Genomic DNA, 10993 nt, shown 5'->3' on the forward strand with positions numbered 1-10993 from the left:
GCAACCCTAAATATAACCCTAGCCAGCATGGCAGAAGACTGAAAACTCGGGCCACAGAAAAAGCATTTCAAGCCCCTTTCGCCCATCCAGAAGTGCCCCCAAAGGAAGGCTTTGGGTACAATTGAACTCCCCAGGGGAGCCTTAACGCAGCCCCACATGCAACTGGACCCTCCGTATTCGCTCTTTCACAGCAACCCTAAATATAACCCTGGCCCGCATGGCAGACGACTGAAAAATCGGGCCCCAGAAAACGTGCTACAAGCCCCATTCGACCATCCAAAAGTGCCCCCAAAGGAAGGCTTTGGGTACAAGTGAACTCCCCAGGGGAGCCTTTATGCAGCCCCACATGCAACTGGACCCTCCGTATTCGCTCTTTCACAGCAACCCTAAATATAAACCTGGCCCCCATGGCAGACGACTGAAAAATCGGGCCACAGAAAACGTGCTACAAGCCCCATTCGACCACACAAAAGTGCCCCCAAAGGAAGGCTTTGGGTACAACTGAACTCCCCAGGGGAGCCTTTATGCAGGCCCATACGCAACTGGACCCCCCGTGTTCGCTGTTTACAAGCAACCCTAAATATAACACTAGCCAGCATGGCAGAAAACTGAAAACTCGGGCCACAGAAAAAGCGTTTCAAGCCCCTTTGGCCCATCCAGAAGTGCCCCCAAAGGAAGGCTTTGGGTACAACTGGACTCCCCAGGGGAGCCTTTATGCAGCCCCACATGCAACTGGACCCTCCGGGTTCACTCTTTCACAGCAACCCTAAATATAGCCCTGGCCCGCCTGGCAGTCGACTGAAAACTCGGGCCCCAGAAAATGCTTTAAAAGCCTAATTCGCCCATCCAAAAGTGCCCCCAGAGGAAGGCTTTCGGTACAAGTGAACTCCCCAGGGGAGCCTTAACGCAGCCCCACATGCAACTGGACCCTCCTTGTTCACTGTTTACGAGCAACCCTAAATATACCCCTAGCCACCATGGCAGAAGACTGAAAACTCGGGCTCCAGAAAATGCATTTCAAGCCCCATTCACCCATCCAGAAGTGCCCCCAAAGGAAGGCTTTGGGTACAACTGAACTCCCCAGGGGAGCCTTAACGCAGCCCCACATGCAACTGGACCCTCCGGGTTCACTCTTTCACCGCAAGCCTAAATATAGCCCTAGCACGCCTGGCAGTCGACTGAAAGCTCGGGCCACAGAAAATGTGTTACGAGCCCCATTCGCCCATCCAAAAGTGCCCCCAAAGGAAGGCTTTGGGTACATCTGAACTCCCCAGGGGAGCCTTTACGCAGCCCCACATGCAACTGGACCCTCCGGGTTCACTCTTTCACCGCAAGCCTAAATATAGCCCTAGCACGCCTGGCAGTCGACTGAAAGCTCGGGCCACAGAAAATGTGTTACGAGCCCCATTCGCCCATCCAGAAGTGCCCCCATAGGAAGGCTTTGGGTACATCTGAACTCCCCAGGGGAGCCTTTACGCAGCCCCACATGCAACTGGACCCTCCGTATTCGCTCTTTCACAGCAACCCTAAATATACCCCTAGCCAGCATGGCAGTCGACTGAAAACTCGGGCCCCAGAAAATGCATTAAAAGCCCCAATCACCCATCCAAAAGTGCCCCCAAAGGAAGGATTTGGGTACATCTGAACTCCCCAGGGGATCCTTTACGCAGCCACACATGCAACTGGACCCTCCGTGTTCGCTCTTTACAGCAACCCTAAATATAACCCTAGCCAGCATGGCAGAAGACTGAAAACTCGGGCCACAGAAAAAGCGTTTCAAGCCCCTTTCGCCCATCCAGAAGTGCCCCCAAAGGAAGGCTTTGGGTACAAGTGAACTCCCCAGGGGAGCCTTTATGCAGTCCCAAATGCAACTGGACCCTCCGTATTCGCTCTTTCACAGCAACCCTAAATATAACCCTGGCCCGCATGGCAGACGACTGAAAAATCGGGCCCCAGAAAACGTGCTACAAGCCCCATTCGCCCATCCAAAAGTGCCCCCAAAGGAAGGCTTTGGGTACAAGTGAACTCCCCAGGGGAGCCTTTATGCAGGCCCATACGCAACTGGACCCCCTGTGTTCGCTGTTTACAAGCAACCCTAAATATAACCCTTGCCAGCATGGAAGAAAACTGAAAAATCGGGCCACAGAAAAAGCGTTTCAAGCCTAATTCGCCCATCCAAAAGTGCCCCCAGAGGAAGGCTTTGGGTACAACTGAACTCTCCAGGGGAGCCTTTACGCAGCCCCACATGCAACTGGACCCTCCTTGTTCACTGTTTACGAGCAACCCTAAATATACCCCTAGCCACCATGGCAGAAGACTGAAAACTCGGGCCCCAGAAAATGCGTTTCAAGCCCCATTCACCCATCCAGAAGTGCCCCCAAAGGAAGGCTTTGGGTACATCTGAACTCCCCAGGGGAGCCTTTATGCAGCCCCACATGCAACTGGACCCTCCGGGTTCACTCTTTCACCGCAAGCCTAAATATAGCCCTAGCACGCCTGGCAGTCGACTGAAAGCTCGGGCCACAGAAAATGTGTTACGAGCCCCATTCGCCCATCCAGAAGTGCCCCCATAGGAAGGCTTTGGGTACATCTGAAGTCCCCAGGGGAGCCTTTACGCAGCCCCACATGCAACTGGACCCTCCGTATTCGCTCTTTCACAGCAACCCTAAATATAACCCTGGCCCGCATGGCAGACGACTGAAAAATCGGGCCTCAGAAAACGGATTGCGATTCCCCTTGGACCATCGAAAAGTGCCCCCGAAAGAAGGCTTTGGGTACAAGTGAACTCCCCAGGGGAGCCTTTATGCAGCCCCACATGCAACTGGACCCTACGGGTTCACTTTTTCACCGCAAGCCTAAATATAGCCATCGGCGCAATGGGAGAAGACTGAAAAAGCGGGCCTCAGAAAACGCATTGCGATTCCCCTTGGACCATCCAAAAGTGCTCCCAAAGGAAGGCTTTGGGTACAACTGGACTCCCCAGGGGAGCCTTAACGCAGCCCCACATGCAAATGGACCCTCCGCATTCGCTCTTTCACAGCAACCTTAAATATAGCTCTGGCCCGCCTGGCAGTCTACTGAAAACTTGGGCCCCAGAAAATGCATTAAAAGCCTAATTCGCCCATCCAAAAGTGCCCCCAGAGGAAGGCTTTGGGTACAAGTGAACTCCCCAGGGGAGCCTTTATGCAGCCCCACATGCAACTGGACCCTCCTTGTTCACTGTTTACGAGCAACCCTAAATATACCCCTAGCCACCATGGCAGAAGACTGAAAACTCGGGCTCCAGAAAATGCGTTTCAAGCCCCATTCACCCATCCAGAAGTGCCCCCAAAGGAAGGCTTTGGGTACAAGTGAACTCCCCAGGGGAGCCTTTATGCAGCCCCACATGCAACTGGACCCTCCAGGTTCACTCTTTCACCGCAAGCCTAAATATAGCCCTCGGCGCAATGGGAGAAGACTGAAAAAGCGGGCCTCAGAAAACGCATTGCGATTCCCCTTGGACCATCCCTAAGTGTCCCCAAAGTAAGGCTTTGGGTACAACTGGACTCCCCAGGGGAGCCTTAACGCAGCCCCACATGCAACTGGACCCTCCGTATTCGCTCTTTCACAGCAACCCTAAATATAGCCCTGGCCCGCCTGGCAGTCGACTGAAAACTCGGGCCCCAGAAAATGCATTAAAAGCCTATTTCGCCCATCCAAAAGTGCCCCCAAAGGAAGGCTTTGGGTACAACTGAACTCCCCAGGGGAGCCTTTACGCAGCCCCACATGCAACTGGACCCTCCTTGTTCACTGTTTACGAGAAACCCTAAATATACCCCTAGCCACCATGGCAGAAGACTGAAAACTCGGGCCCCAGAAAATGCGTTTCAAGCCCCATTCACCCATCCAGAAGTGCCCCCAAAGGAAGGCTTTGGGTACATCTGAACTCCCCAGGGGAGCCTTTATGCAGCCCCACATGCAACTGGACCCTCCGGGTTCACTCTTTCACCGCAAGCCTAAATATAGCCCTAGCACGCCTGGCAGTCGACTGAAAGCTCGGGCCACAGAAAATGTGTTACGAGCCCCATTCGCCCATCCAGAAGTGCCCCCATAGGAAGGCTTTGGGTACATCTGAACTCCCCAGGGGAGCCTTTACGCAGCCCCACATGCAACTGGACCCTCCGTATTCGCTCTTTCACAGCAACCCTAAATATAACCCTGGCCCGCATGGCAGACGACTGAAAAATCGGGCCTCAGAAAACGGATTGCGATTCCCCTTGGACCATCGAAAAGTGCCCCCGAAAGAAGGCTTTGGGTACAACTGAACTCCCCAGGGGAGCCTTTATGCAGCCCCACATGCAACTGGACGCTACGGGTTCACTTTTTCACCGCAAGCCTAAATATAGCCATCGGCGCAATGGGAGAAGACTGAAAAAGCGGACCTCAGAAAACGCATTGCGATTCCCCTTGGACCATCCAAAAGTGCTCCCAAAGGAAGGCTTTGGGTACAACTGGACTCCCCAGGGGAGCCTTAACGCAGCCCCACATGCAAATGGACCCTCCGCATTCGCTCTTTCACAGCAACCTTAAATATAGCTCTGGCCCGCCTGGCAGTCTACTGAAAACTTGGGCCCCAGAAAATGCATTAAAAGCCTAATTCGCCCATCCAAAAGTGCCCCCAGAGGAAGGCTTTGGGTACAACTGAACTCCCCAGGGGAGCCTTTACGCAGCCCCACATGCAACTGGACCCTCCTTGTTCACTGTTTACGAGCAACCCTAAATATACCCCTAGCCACCATGGCAGAAGACTGAAAACTCGGGCTCCAGAAAATGCGTTTCAAGCCCCATTCACCCATCCAGAAGTGCCCCCAAAGGAAGGCTTTGGGTACAACTGAACTCCCCAGGGGAGCCTTTATGCAGCCCCACATGCAACTGGACCCTCCGGGTTCACTCTTTCACCGCAAGCCTAAATATAGCCCTCGGCGCAATGGGAGAAGACTGAAAAAGCGGGCCTCAGAAAACGCATTGCGATTCCCCTTGGACCATGCCTAAGTGCCCCCAAAGGAAGGCTTTGGGTACAACTGGACTCCCCAGGGGAGCCTTAACGCAGCCCCACATGCAACTGGACCCTCCGTGTTCGCTCTTTCACAGCAACCCTAAATATAGCCCTGGCGCGCCTGGCAGTCGACTGAAAACTCGGGCCCCAGAAAATGCATTAAAAGCCTATTTCGCCCATCCAAAAGTGCCCCCAGAGGAAGGCTTTGGGTACAAGTGAACTCCCCAGGGGAGCCTTTACGCAGCCCCACATGCAACTGGACCCTCCTTGTTCACTGTTTACGAGCAACCCTAAATATACCCCTAGCCACCATGGCAGAAGACTGAAAACTCGGGCCCCAGAAAATGCGTTTCAAGCCCCATTCACCCATCCAGAAGTGCCCCCAAAGGAAGGCTTTGGGTACAACTGAACTCCCCAGGGGAGCCTTTATGCAGCCCCACATGCAACTGGACCCTCCGGGTTCACTCTTTCACCGCAAGCCTAAATATAGCCCTAGCACGCCTGGCAGTCGACTGAAAGCTCGGGCCACAGAAAATGTGTTACGAGCCCCATTCGCCCATCCAAAAGTGCCCCCAAAGGAAGGCTTTGGGTACATCTGAACTCCCCAGGGGAGCCTTTACGCAGCCCCACATGCAACTGGACCCTCCGTGTTCGCTCTTTACAGCAACCCTAAATATAACCCTAGCCAGCATGGCAGAAGACTGAAAACTCGGGCCACAGAAAAAGCGTTTCAAGCCCCTTTCACCCATCCAGAAGTGCCCCCAAAGGAAGGCTTTGGGTACAAGTGAACTCCCCAGGGGAGCCTTTATGCGGCCCCACATGCAACTGGACCCTCCAGGTTCACTCTTTCACCGCAAGCCTAAATATAGCCCTCGGCGCAATGGGAGAAGACTGAAAAAGCGGGCCTCAGAAAACGCATTGCGATTCCCCTTGGACCATCCCTAAGTGTCCCCAAAGTAAGGCTTTGGGTACAACTGGACTCCCCAGGGGAGCCTTAACGCAGCCCCACATGCAACTGGACCCTCCGTATTCGCTCTTTCACAGCAACCCTAAATATAGCCCTGGCCCGCCTGGCAGTCGACTGAAAACTCGGGCCCCAGAAAATGCATTAAAAGCCTATTTCGCCCATCCAAAAGTGCCCCCAAAGGAAGGCTTTGGGTACAACTGAACTCCCCAGGGGAGCCTTTACGCAGCCCCACATGCAACTGGACCCTCCTTGTTCACTGTTTACGAGAAACCCTAAATATACCCCTAGCCACCATGGCAGAAGACTGAAAACTCGGGCCCCAGAAAATGCGTTTCAAGCCCCATTCACCCATCCAGAAGTGCCCCCAAAGGAAGGCTTTGGGTACATCTGAACTCCCCAGGGGAGCCTTTATGCAGCCCCACATGCAACTGGACCCTCCGGGTTCACTCTTTCACCGCAAGCCTAAATATAGCCCTAGCACGCCTGGCAGTCGACTGAAAGCTCGGGCCACAGAAAATGTGTTACGAGCCCCATTCGCCCATCCAGAAGTGCCCCCATAGGAAGGCTTTGGGTACATCTGAACTCCCCAGGGGAGCCTTTACGCAGCCCCACATGCAACTGGACCCTCCGTATTCGCTCTTTCACAGCAACCCTAAATATAACCCTGGCCCGCATGGCAGACGACTGAAAAATCGGGCCTCAGAAAACGGATTGCGATTCCCCTTGGACCATCGAAAAGTGCCCCCGAAAGAAGGCTTTGGGTACAACTGAACTCCCCAGGGGAGCCTTTATGCAGCCCCACATGCAACTGGACGCTACGGGTTCACTTTTTCACCGCAAGCCTAAATATAGCCATCGGCGCAATGGGAGAAGACTGAAAAAGCGGACCTCAGAAAACGCATTGCGATTCCCCTTGGACCATCCAAAAGTGCTCCCAAAGGAAGGCTTTGGGTACAACTGGACTCCCCAGGGGAGCCTTAACGCAGCCCCACATGCAAATGGACCCTCCGCATTCGCTCTTTCACAGCAACCTTAAATATAGCTCTGGCCCGCCTGGCAGTCTACTGAAAACTTGGGCCCCAGAAAATGCATTAAAAGCCTAATTCGCCCATCCAAAAGTGCCCCCAGAGGAAGGCTTTGGGTACAACTGAACTCCCCAGGGGAGCCTTTACGCAGCCCCACATGCAACTGGACCCTCCTTGTTCACTGTTTACGAGCAACCCTAAATATACCCCTAGCCACCATGGCAGAAGACTGAAAACTCGGGCTCCAGAAAATGCGTTTCAAGCCCCATTCACCCATCCAGAAGTGCCCCCAAAGGAAGGCTTTGGGTACAACTGAACTCCCCAGGGGAGCCTTTATGCAGCCCCACATGCAACTGGACCCTCCGGGTTCACTCTTTCACCGCAAGCCTAAATATAGCCCTCGGCGCAATGGGAGAAGACTGAAAAAGCGGGCCTCAGAAAACGCATTGCGATTCCCCTTGGACCATGCCTAAGTGCCCCCAAAGGAAGGCTTTGGGTACAACTGGACTCCCCAGGGGAGCCTTAACGCAGCCCCACATGCAACTGGACCCTCCGTGTTCGCTCTTTCACAGCAACCCTAAATATAGCCCTGGCCCGCCTGGCAGTCGACTGAAAACTCGGGCCCCAGAAAATGCATTAAAAGCCTATTTCGCCCATCCAAAAGTGCCCCCAGAGGAAGGCTTTGGGTACAAGTGAACTCCCCAGGGGAGCCTTTACGCAGCCCCACATGCAACTGGACCCTCCTTGTTCACTGTTTACGAGCAACCCTAAATATACCCCTAGCCACCATGGCAGAAGACTGAAAACTCGGGCCCCAGAAAATGCGTTTCAAGCCCCATTCACCCATCCAGAAGTGCCCCCAAAGGAAGGCTTTGGGTACAACTGAACTCCCCAGGGGAGCCTTTATGCAGCCCCACATGCAACTGGACCCTCCGGGTTCACTCTTTCACCGCAAGCCTAAATATAGCCCTAGCACGCCTGGCAGTCGACTGAAAGCTCGGGCCACAGAAAATGTGTTACGAGCCCCATTCGCCCATCCAAAAGTGCCCCCAAAGGAAGGCTTTGGGTACATCTGAACTCCCCAGGGGAGCCTTTACGCAGCCCCACATGCAACTGGACCCTCCGTGTTCGCTCTTTACAGCAACCCTAAATATAACCCTAGCCAGCATGGCAGAAGACTGAAAACTCGGGCCACAGAAAAAGCGTTTCAAGCCCCTTTCACCCATCCAGAAGTGCCCCCAAAGGAAGGCTTTGGGTACAAGTGAACTCCCCAGGGGAGCCTTTATGCGGCCCCACATGCAACTGGACGCTACGGGTTCACTCTTTCACCGGAAGCCTAAATATAGCCCTCGGCGCAATGGGAGAAGACTGAAAAAGCGGGCCTCAGAAAATGCATTGCGATTCCCCTTGGACCATCCAAAAGTGCTCCCAAAGGAAGGCTTTGGGTACAACTGGACTCCCCAGGGGAGCCTTTACGCAGCCCCACATGCAACTGGACCCTCCGTATTCGCTCTTTCACAGCAACCCTAAATATAGCCCTGGCCCGCCTGGCAGTCAACTGAAAACTCGGGCCCCAGAAAATGCGTTAAAAGCCTAATTCGCCCATCCAAAAGTGCCCCCAGAGGAAGGCTTTGGGTACAACTGAACTCCCCAGGGGAGCCTTTACGCAGCCCCACATGCAACTGGACCCTCCGTGTTCACTCTTTACAGCAACCCTAAATATAACCCTAGCCAGCATGGCAGAAGACTGAAAACTCGGGCCACAGAAAAAGCGTTTCAAGCCCCATTCACCCATCCAGAAGTGCCCCCAAAGGAAGGCTGTGGGTACAACTGACCTCCCCAGGGGAGCCTTTATGCAGCCCCACATGCAACTGGACCCTCCGGGTTCACTCTTTCACCGCAAGCCTAAATATAGCCCTCGGCGCAATGGGAGAAGACTGAAAAAGCGGGCCTCAGAAAACGCATTGCGATTCCCCTTGGACCATCCCTAAGTGCCCCCAAAGGAAGGCTTTGGGTACAACTGGACTCCCCAGGGGAGCCTTAACGCAGCCCCACATGCAACTGGACCCTCCTTGTTCACTGTTTACGAGCAACCCTAAATATACCCCTAGCCACCATGGAAGAAGACTGAAAACTCGGGCCCCAGAAAATGCATTAAAAGCCTAATTCGCCCATCCAAAAGTGCCCCCAAAGGAAGGCTTTGGGTACAAGTGAACTCCCCAGGGGAGCCTTTACGCAGCCCCACATGCAACTGGACCCTCCGTATTCGCTCTTTCACAGCAACCCTAAATATAACCCTGGCCCGCATGGCAGACGACTGAAAAATCGGGCCCCAGGAAACGTGCTACAAGCCCCATTCGCCCATCCAAAAGTGCCCCTAGAGGAAGGCTTTGGGTACATCTGAACTCCCCAGGGGAGCCTTTATGCAGGCCCATTCGCAACTGGACCCCCTGTGTTCGCTGTTTACAAGCAACCCTAAATATAACCCTTGCCAGCATGGCAGAAAACTGAAAAATCGGGCCACAGAAAAAGCGTTTCAAGCCCCATTCACCCATCCAGAAGTGCCCCCAAAGGAAGGCTTTGGGTACAAGTGAACTCCCCAGGGGAGCCTTTATGCAGCCCCACATGCAACTGGACCCTCCGGGTTCAGTCTTTCACAGCAACCCTAAATATAGCCCTGGCCCGCCTGGCAGTCGACTGAAAACTCGGGCCCCAGAAAATGCATTAAAAGCCTAATTCGCCCATCCAAAAGTGCCCCCAGAGAAAGGCTTTGGGTACAAGTGAACTCCCCAGGGGAGCCTTAACGCAGCCCCAAATGCAACTGGACCCTCCTTGTTCACTGTTTACGAGCAACCCTAAATATAACCCTAGCCAGCATGGCAGAAGACTGAAAACTCGGGCTCCAGAAAATGCGTTTCAAGCCCCATTCACCCATCCAGAAGTGACCCCAAAGGAAGGCTTTGGGTACAAGTGAACTCCCCAGGGGAGCCTTTATGCAGCCCCACATGCAACTGGACCCTCCGGGTTCACTCTTTCACCGCAAGCCTAAATATAGCCCTAGCACCCCTGGCAGTCGACTGAAAGCTCGGGCCACAGAAAATGTGTTACGAGCCCCATTCGCCCATCCAAAAGTGCCCCCAAAGGAAGGCTTTGGGTACATCTGAACTCCCCAGGGGAGCCTTTACGCAGCCCCACATGCAACTGGACCCTCCGGGTTCACTCTTTCACCGCAAGCCTAAATATAGCCCTAGCACTCCTAGCAGTCGACTGAAAGCTCGGGCCACAGAAAATGTGTTACGAGCCCTATTCGCCCATCCAGAAGTGCCCCCATAAGAAGGCTTTGGGTACATCTGAACTCCCCAGGGGAGCCTTTACGCAGCCCCACATGCAACTGGACCGTCCGTATTCGCTCTTTCACAGCATCCCTAAATATAACCCTGGCCTGCATGGCAGACGACTGAAAAATCGGGCCTCAGAAAACGCATTGCGATTCCCCTTGGACCATCGAAAAGTGCCCCCGAAAGAAGGCTTTGGGTACAACTGAACTCCCCAGGGGAGCCTTTATGCAGCCCCACATGCAACTGGACCCTACGGGTTCACTTTTTCACCGCAAGCCTAAATATATCCATCGGCGCAATGGGAGAAGACTGAAAAAGCGGGCCTCAGAAAACGCATTGCGATTCCCCTTGGACCATCCAAAAGTGCCCCCAAAGGAAGGCTTTGGGTACAAGTGAACTCCCCAGGGGAGCCTTTACGCAGCCCCACATGCAACTGGACCCTCCGTGTTCGCTCTTTCACAGCAACCCTAAATATATCCCTAGCCAGCATGGCAGAAAACTGAAAAATCGGGCCACAGAAAAAGCGTTTCAAGCCCCATTCACCCATCCAGAAGTGCCCCCAAAGGAAGGCTTTGGGTACAAGTGAACTCCCCAGGGGAGCCTTTATGCAGCCCCACATGCAACTGGA

The sequence above is a fragment of the Anas acuta genome, chromosome 27 (assembly GCF_963932015.1).
Source record: "Anas acuta chromosome 27, bAnaAcu1.1, whole genome shotgun sequence".
Taxonomy (NCBI): Eukaryota; Metazoa; Chordata; class Aves; order Anseriformes; family Anatidae; genus Anas; species Anas acuta.